The sequence below is a fragment of the Triticum aestivum genome, chromosome 3A (genome assembly GCF_018294505.1).
Source record: "Triticum aestivum cultivar Chinese Spring chromosome 3A, IWGSC CS RefSeq v2.1, whole genome shotgun sequence".
NCBI classification, from domain to species: domain Eukaryota; kingdom Viridiplantae; phylum Streptophyta; class Magnoliopsida; order Poales; family Poaceae; genus Triticum; species Triticum aestivum.
This window is the reverse complement of record NC_057800.1, coordinates 692,647,729-692,655,749: the sequence shown is the minus strand read 5'-3', so window position 1 is coordinate 692,655,749 and position 8,021 is coordinate 692,647,729.

Sequence of the window (8,021 nt, the reverse complement as noted above, 5' to 3'; positions counted from 1 at the left end):
AGAAGTGAAGGCAAAAGCACGGTCGGACAACTATGATCAAGAAGTGATCCTAGAACAACCTACGTCAAGCATTACTCCAACACCGTGTTCACTTCCCGGACTACGCCGAGAAGAGACCATCACGTTTACATACGCGGTTGGTGCATTTTAATCAAGTTAAGTTTCAGGTTATCTACAATCGGACATTAACAAATTCCCATCTACCCATCATTGTGGGCACGGCTTTCGAAAGTTCAAATCCCTGCAGGGGTGTCCCAACTTAGCCCATCACAAGCTCTCACGGTCAACGAAGGATATTCCTTCTCCCAAGACATTCCGATCAGACTGGGCATCCCGATTACAAGACATCCTCGACAATGGTAAAACAAGTCCAGCAACACCGCCCGAATGTGCCGACAAATCCCGATAGGAGCTACACATATCTCGTTCTCAGGGCACACTCAGATGAACACTACGTACAACTAAAACCAACCCTCAAATTTCCCCGAGGTGGCGCTACAAGTGGCTCTGTTTTGGACCAACACTCAGAGGAGCACTGGCCCGGGGGGTTTAATAAATATGACCCTCGGGCTCCGGAAACCCAAGGGAAAAAGAGGCTAGGTGGTAAATGCTAAAACCAAGGTTGGGCATTGCTGGAGGAGTTTTATTCAAGGCGAACTGTCAAGGGGTTCCCATTATAACCCAACCGTGTAAGGAACACAAAATCCGGGAACATAACACCGATATGATGGAAACTAGGGCGGCAAGAGTGGAACAAAACACCAGGCATAAGGCCGAGCCTTCCACCCTTGACCAAGTATATAGGTGCATTAAGATAAACAAGATAATATTGTGATATCCCAACAATAAACAAGTTCCAACAAGGAACAATCTCCAATCTTCACCTGCAACTAGCAACGCTATAAGAGGGGCTAAGCAAAGCGGTAACATAGCCAAACAACGGTTTGCTAGGACAAGGTGGGTTAGAGGTTTGACATGGCAATATGGGAGGCATGATAAGCAAGTGGTAGGTATCGTAGCATAGGCATAGCAAAAGAGCGAGAATCTAGCAAGCAAAGATAGAAGTGATTTCCAGGGTATGGTCATCTTGCCTGCAAAGTTCTTAGAGTTGCCTTAATCCTCGTAAATGAACTAAAAGGGCTCCTCGTTCACGTACTCGTCTCCTGACTCTACCCAAACAAGAACAACAAGCAAAAGGAACACGATTAACCATGTGCAATGCTCAAACAACATGATGCAAACATGGTATGATATGCGGGATGCGATATGTGATGCATATGCAAGATTTGGAAAAAAATGATTGAACCTGGACTCAACTTGGAAATCCAAGAGTGCCACTAGAAAGGTGGGATGATTTCGGTTGAAAGTGATATAAAGATCACCGGAATCGGATGCACGGTTTGGAAAAGGCAAGCAAAACAAATATGGCACCGGTCTGCGATAATCAGCAAGTAGCCATCTAAAAGCATCAAGATATTTATGCTACAGCACCCAAACATAGCAATGAAATACATGGCAGGGATCCACTCATGATGCTTGACAAAATATGAACACTGAGCTATGGCTAATTCACTCATTAATAGGTTCAAACAAGCATGGCAAAAGTGCAAAAGATAACAGGTTTCAGACTTAGTGAAATTGACAAGTCAGAAATTTATCATCAGGAAGCAATCTTTAGAGCATGAAAACTACATGCTACAAGAACATATCTTGGCAAAGCAAGGCATGGCATGAAGCTACTCTAAGCATATAACAAAAGTTCCTTAGTGACCATGAGCCAAAAGGGATCAGAAAATACAATTGCAAGTCTGTGAACATAGCAAAACATAAACAGATTCAGACTTAGTGAAAAACTGGAGCATGCAAAACAGATTAACAAGTAGGCATGTTTACGATCTCGATGCACTCACTACGAGGCATTGCATGACAAACTAAGCATACACCCATCAAGAAGACATGGCATTGAAGCTATACATGGCAAGAACAACAACATAGCATGCACGGATCAATAGCAACAACCTCGGCAAAATTGCTAAACATGTTAACAATTTGCCAGGAACATTTTATAGCAAAAGTAGAGCTCGATTGACTCAATCTAGGTTGCTCCATAATTGCAAACAAAGACGCGGATAGATAGATCACAACATTATCTACAAAACGTCCTTACTAACCATCCACAAAAGAGGCACGGATCACTAGGAAACAACATGAACATATGGCATAAAAGCAAAGACATGGCAAGGATAGGGCAAGGACTTAGTGAAATTCGAAGTCTCTGAAATCAACATCATTGAGTAAGCTACTTTGCATGCTTATGCTAATCACCACAAAGATCACAAAAATACATGGCATACACCCCTGTAAAGATGGCATGACATTCTACAAAACACATGTAGGGCTCAGGATCATAGCATGCACATATTAATCATGGCAAAAATGACAAAAGGCCATTGGCTGAAACAGATCTGACAAAATCATCACATAGCCATCTTCCAACAGCATTTCGGGCATCAAGATGAGCTCAAATGAAAATTATGCAATGAGATGAAATGATGTACTCGTCGAGGCGAACATTTTGATATGCTACACGCACGAATCGGAGCTACGATGAGGAAGTTATGGCATGCCAAAGTATGAAAAAATATAGTGTTTCGTGGAGGAAAAAGTCAACTGAGGAGAAAATCTCAGATCTGGATCCGGCTAGAAACACTGTAGATGCACGGAGTCCGATGTTTGCCGGAGCTATCGGAGATCGTCGGAGGGGGTCGCCGGACTTGGTCGGAGTGGCCGCGGGGGCGCGCCGGAGTTTGGGGACGCGGTGGGCGTCGGTGGACGGGGCGGCGGAGTCTGGCGATGGAGGCGACGCTGGCGCGCGACGAGGCGGCCGGCGGCGGAGCCGGGCGCCGTGGAGGAGTAGGAAGACGGTGGGCGCGGGTGTGCGGCTTCCGGCCGCGGGCGGTGGAGAGGGCCCACCCTGGGCCGGGACGGGCCGCAGCGGCGGTGGAGGCGCTGCGCGATGTGTCGATCAGGGAGTGGTTGCGGTCGCCGGCGCGGGCGTGTCCGGCCGAAACGGACACTTCCGGCGGCGCGGAGGACGAATTTCTAGGGTTAGGGGTTGAAGAGACCCAAAAATTTCAGGAGGAGGTCTATTTATAGAGGTAGAGAGAGCTAGGAAGCTCCAAATGAGGTGCGGTTTGTGGCCACACGATCGTGATCGAACGCTCTAGATCATTGAATAGTTTAGGTGGGTTTTGGGCTACTTTGGAAGGGTGTTGGGCTGCAACACACACGAGGCCTTTTCGGTCCCTCGGTTAACCGTTGGAGTATCAAACGAAGTCCAAATGGCACGAAACTTGACAGGCGGTCTACCGGTAGTAAACCAAGGCCGCATGGCAAGTCTCGGTCCAATCCGGAAATGTTTAACATCCGCACACGAAAAGAGGTAGAAAGGGACACCGGGTGACATCGGAGCGCCAGAATGCAAAACGGACAATGGGGAAAATACTCGGCTGCAAGAGACGGACACATATGCAAATGCAATGCACATGATGACATGATATGAGATGCATGACAAAGACAAAACACACGGAGACAAAAACCCGACAATGAGGAAATATCATAACTTAGTGCCGGAAACGGCAAGAGTTGGAGTACAAATAAGGTAAATTACATCCGGGGTGTTACATTCTTCCACCTCCTGAATAGTTATGCCATCTTCTTAAGAGCATGAGACTTGATCAATTGCTCTTTAACTGGCTTCTTCGGACCCTCCTCAGGCGGTAGGGTGAAATTTGCCTTCAGCGTGGTCCAAAGATCATCTTTCTGCATATCGTTGACATAAGACACCTCAGGGTCATCTTTAGCCGGCTTATACCATTGGTGGATGCTGATCGGGATCTTGTCCCTAACAAGAACCCCGCACTGAGCAGCAAATGCTTCCTTTGTCCGAATGGGTTCAATCAGTTGGCCATCGCGCGCGATTACTGTGATCTCAAACCTTTCATCCGAGCGCAACTTTTTCTTCGGGCCTCGTCTCTTTACCGAAGTTGTGCTCGATTCGGAGGGCTAGAAAAAAGAAGAAAGACGAGAGTTGTTAATTAATATGTGTACATACCAAAAACAATTAATGCATCAATTAGCTATAGTCAGCACATGCTTAATTAATATATATACCTGGTCGGACTCCGTTCGGTCACCGGAGCCGTCATCACGGTGTCCTTCTTCCACCGGCATTCGGTCACCGGAGTCATCATAATCATGTCCTTCCTCCTCCATTGTTTGATCACCGTAGCCTGCTTCTTCACCCTGTCCTTCCAGACCATCGGTTTCATTGAGAAACGACATGACATCATCACTTCCGGCTCAATTATGTCCCCCAACACCGCTTCTGTTGCTTCGTCTCGGGGGTGCTCCATAGTTTCTGCAAATATTTACAACATGGCAATTATTATTCAAACATGAAAGATGGATATATTAGTGGCAAACATAGAACTAGCTAGCTAATCACAATAAGGAATCATATTAGTGGCCTCGATGCTTCTCTAGGGTTTGGGGTGGCCTCGGCAACGCTTCAAGGGTTTGGGGTGGCCTCGACGACAACACTCTTTTAACTTAGTAAATTTGGGTGGCCTCGGGAGAGTTTGTCCGGTAGGGGCGCGGCGGGAGGGGGTAGGAGACCGACATCATTTTTTTCTAGGGTTTGGGTGTCCTCGAGAGTTTTGGTCGAGCGAGAGGGCCAGGGGGTGCTCCCGTGGAATAAGTTATCACGGTCGAGAGGGGGTATATATATCGACCGCCCCTCTTGTCAAAGTTATCTGGGAGGGGGTTATATCGACAACGACGACATACATACATGGGAAAATAATGTTATCAGGGAGGGGGTATATCGACCCCCCCTCGTGTTGAAGTTATCGGGGGGGTATATCGACAATGGCATACCCGATAAAAAATAAGAAGACGAAGAAGAAATAAAAAGAGGAGAAGATCAAAGAAAAAAAAGAGGAGAAGAAGAAAAAAATAGAGAATTTTCTATTTTTTCTTCTTCTACTCTATTCCTTTCTTCTTCTCCTCTTCTTTTTCTTCTTTTTTCCTCTTCTTATTTATTTCTTCTCTTCTTCCTCTCCTCTTCTTCTCCTTTCTTCCTCTTCTTATTTTCCTTTTTCCTCTCATTCTTTTTCTTCTTCTTCCTTTCCTAGCTAGATATATAAAACTTTTCTAAAAATGTAACTTTTGCATATATAAAACTTTTTTTTCTTCCTTCTTCCTTCTCTTCCTTCTTCCTAAATATGTAAAACTTTTCTAAAAATGAAACTAACCTAAAATGTACTAAATCAGAGAACATATATAGATCTAGCTTTTCTAAAAAAAACTAACTTTTGCATATATTACAATTGAAAAAAATACATACATACATACAAAAAACATGTAAAAAATACATACATACATATATGAACATACATCAAAAAAATACATACATACATATAGGAAAATCTAAAAACATGTAAAAAATAGCATGTATAACTAAAAGGTTATATTTAGCGGCGACAGCGGGGCAGGAGCAGCGCGCGGCGGGGCAGGGGCGGCGCGCGGCGACGGCGTCGGGCGACGGCGACGGCGCGGGCGACGGCGTCGGGGCAGGGGCAGCGCGCGGCGACGACGTCAGGCGAGGGCGCGTGCGACGGCGAGGGCGTGGGCGACGGCGATGGCGGGGGCGGCGGGCGGCGTCGATGTCGTCGAGGGGTCGTCGGGGGCAACTGCGAGATGAAGATGAAAATTTTCACAAGTGTTGGTTATATACCCAAAGCTTTGGTCCCGGTTGGTGCCGTGAACCGGGACCAATGCACCCCTTTAGACCCGGTTGGTGGCACCAACCGGGACTAAAGGGGTGGCATTGGTTCTGGTTAGTACCATGAACCGGGACCAAAGGCCCCCTTTCATCCCGGTACGAGTCACGAACCGGGACCAATGGTCTTGTGCTGGAACTGTCGCGGTGCGGTGGGATGTTTAGTCCCACCTCGCTAGCTGAGAGGCTTCGAAAGTGGTTTATAAGCGATGGTGCGCTGACCACTTCGAGCTCCTCTCTAATGCAGGCTTACGGGCCTAAAGTCACTTTATCTGCCTGTGAGCCTACTGGGCCTACTGCTGGCCTGAATCCTGGCCCATGGGTGAGTTTCTAGTCGTATTCACGCCGTGGTGGCCCAGTATGTGGCATTTTTTTCCAATTTTTTATTATCTTTGTTGCTTTATTTATTTTATTTTGTTTCTACTTACAACAAAATACTTACTGTTTTTCAGTGATTCTTTTTATTTTAGGTAATAAAAATAGTAAACTTTCTTTTAGCGCCATTAGTTTTCCAAATTGAATAGTTTAAATTTGAATTCTTTGAAATTTGTGTGAATCACTAGTTTGTGATTAACTTTACTATAAAAATAAAATACTTACTGTTTTTTAGTGATTCTTTTTGGTTTTAGGTAATAAAAATAATAAACTTTCTGTTGGTCCCATTAGTTTTCCAATTTGAACAATTTAAATTTGAATTCTTTGAAATTTGTGTGAATCATTAGTTTGTGATTAACTTTACTATAAAAATAAAATACTTACTATTTTTCAGTGATTCTTTTTGATTTTAGGTAATAAAAATAATAAACTTTCTGTTAGTGCCATTAGTTTTCCAATTTGAATAATTTAAATTTGAATTCTTTGAAATTTGTGTGAATCACTAGTTTGTGATTAACTTTACTATAAAATAGATTTTGGAGTGATTCTTTTTCCTGCTATTTAATATTACTGTGTTTTATCATTATATTCAAAAACTGTTTTTGTTATTTTAGTTTCTAACAATTTTTTTAAGATAATTCTTTTTGCTATTAAAGTTTCTAACAAAAAAAGTGACTTATGAAAATTCTTTTTGCTTATAATGTTTTGAACAGAAAATACTTTGATAATTTTAGTTACATAAATTTTATATAATTTTAGTTTCAATAATACTAGAGGTTTATGAAAGCTTTTTAGTTGATTCCTTTTGCTATTAGAGTTTCATTAAAGTTTTTGAGTTCATTGTTTTTTCTATTAGCGTTTCATTAAAGTTTTCTAGTTCATTCTTTTAGTTTCTTTTTTTTCTATCAGGGTTTCATAAAAGTTTTCTAGTTCATTATTTTTGCTATTAGTTCATTCTTTTTGCACTAAATGACCCTGAAATTGAAAAGCACTACAAATAAACTCTGAAAAGGTTGAAACTTGGCATGGTATCATCATTTCACCCACATAGCATGTGCTAAAAAGTAGAGATGATTACAGCAAAAACTAGATGCACTTCGTGTACAAAATGGAAAATCTCTTTCGAAGTATCAGGGTTTCGGACGAAAACTCATCTGTTACAAAGGGATTTCATTTTTTTGAACTTATTTGAACTCCAAACTTTTTGTGTGTTCAAAATGCACCATTCAAAGCCACATCATCAATTTTCAACCATTTCTGACTTCATTTGTTATCTTTCATGCAACCATTCTGCTTGTTTGCCTCAGCCACTTCGAGAAACATAATTATGTGTGTCTGTCACCGTACATCCATTGCCGGTTCATCTGCTTGCATTATATATAATTATGTGTGTCAAAAACCATTACAGATTCACATGGGTAGATAAGTGACCAAATTAATAGAAGTTCATCATCACATTAAAGCCAAAGTACATACATAGTTCAAATTGAACAACACATAGCTCTCCAGAGCATCTACTTAAACCATACATTGAAACTATGTAAAACCTTTCAATGCAACAACAAATGCGATCATAATCACAACCAAGGTAACAGTTGATACAACAGCATAATGATACCAAGCCTCGGTATGAATGGCATATTTTCTAATCTTTCTCATCTTCAACCGCATTGCATCCATCTTGATCTTGTGATCATCGATGACATCCGCAACATGCAACTCCAATATCATCTTCTCCTCCTCAATTTTTTTACTTTTTCCTTCAAGTAATTGTTTTCTTCTTCAACTAAATTTAACCTCTCGA